The following is a 1,392-nucleotide window of genomic DNA, read 5'->3' as shown; positions in this document are numbered from 1 at the left end:
GATCTCAGCCTCCTGAGTAGCTAGGATTACAGGCGTGAGCCACCGGTGCCTGGCTCCTACCACTGTCTTGCGTTAAAGTTCAGCCATATTATAGTTCTTCAAAAGTAATAAGTGTGTACTCTCTCATCCACAGCTTTACACATTTTGGGGGTTTTTTTTTTGCCTGAATGCTTTTCTCCTTTTCCTACATACCCCTTCTCAAACCTCAGCCCCTTCCCAATTCCCTTCTTATCTCCTGAGATCACATGTCACTTGCCTCCTTCACAAGTTTTCTTGGAGCATGTAGGTCTCAATTGATTTTCTGTATTTGTGCTCACCAGTACCTCTCCCTCCAAACTGCACTGACTCTCTGTAGAGCAGTTGCCCTTTTACTAGACTTAGCGTGGAGGTGTCTTCACCACCCCATGTCCTTTCAGTTCACAATCTAGCCACATACGTAGTCTGATAGAGCTTGCCACTCTTCCTGCTTGATCATTTTTCAAAATCATTTTGCCCACCTAAGTGGATCTCAAAACTAATGTCTTCTCTTTGGTTCTGCCCTTTGGTTTTCTTAGCCAGATGGGCTTTGCTGTCAGTACCTGGAACCTAGCAAGTGAGGTGTGAGTGTACAGAGGGGTGAGAGGTCTAGCTCAGCATCTGATGAAAACATGTTAGGGATGCAGCTGGCCACCCCCCTTCTGTTAGGGCTTCACTCAGAATTCCTGTGTTCATGTCTCAGTCCTATTAACACTGAATGGCAGTGAGAGGGTTTTGTGGGTTGTTTTTTTTTCTTTTTTTTTTTTTTAAATGGAAGGAGGGCTGGGAAGGTGGCTCAGTGGTAGAGTGCTTGCCTTACATGCATGAGGCCCTGGGTTCGACTCCTCACCACCACATAAACAGAAAAAGCCAGAAATGGTGCTGTGGCTCAAGTGGTAGAGTACTCACCTTGAGCTGAAGAGCTGAGGGACAGTGCCCAGGCCCAGAGTTTAAGCCCTATGACCAACAAAAAAAAAATGGCAGGAAGTGGAGCCGTGGCTCAAGAAGTAGAGCACTAGCCTTGAGCAATACCTAGGCCCTGAGTTCAACCCCCAGGGCCAGCAAATAAGTCAATATTATTTACGGAGCAGGGAGGTTCAAGGTTCAAAGCCAGTCTGGACAGCCAAATCTGAAAGGCTATTATCTCTAACTGCTCAAGTGGCAGAGTAGTAGCCTTGAGTGAAGAAGCTAAGAAGAGTCCAAGGCCCTTGTTTGAAGCCCCAGTATTAGCACCAAAGAAAGAAAAATAGCAGATACAAGCACACAGGGTCATCCATCGAAGAATAGCAGAGACTCTCAGAAGAAACTAGCCTTTTATAAAGAGCCAGATTACTCCTGGAGGAGACTTAGGCTTGGAGGTTTCTTTTTTTTTTTTTT

Source organism: Dipodomys ordii, unplaced genomic scaffold (genome assembly GCF_000151885.1).
Source record: "Dipodomys ordii isolate 6190 unplaced genomic scaffold, Dord_2.0 Scaffold22, whole genome shotgun sequence".
Taxonomy (NCBI): domain Eukaryota; kingdom Metazoa; phylum Chordata; class Mammalia; order Rodentia; family Heteromyidae; genus Dipodomys; species Dipodomys ordii.
The sequence above is the reverse complement of the archived record's forward strand: the minus strand, read 5'-3'. Positions refer to the sequence as shown.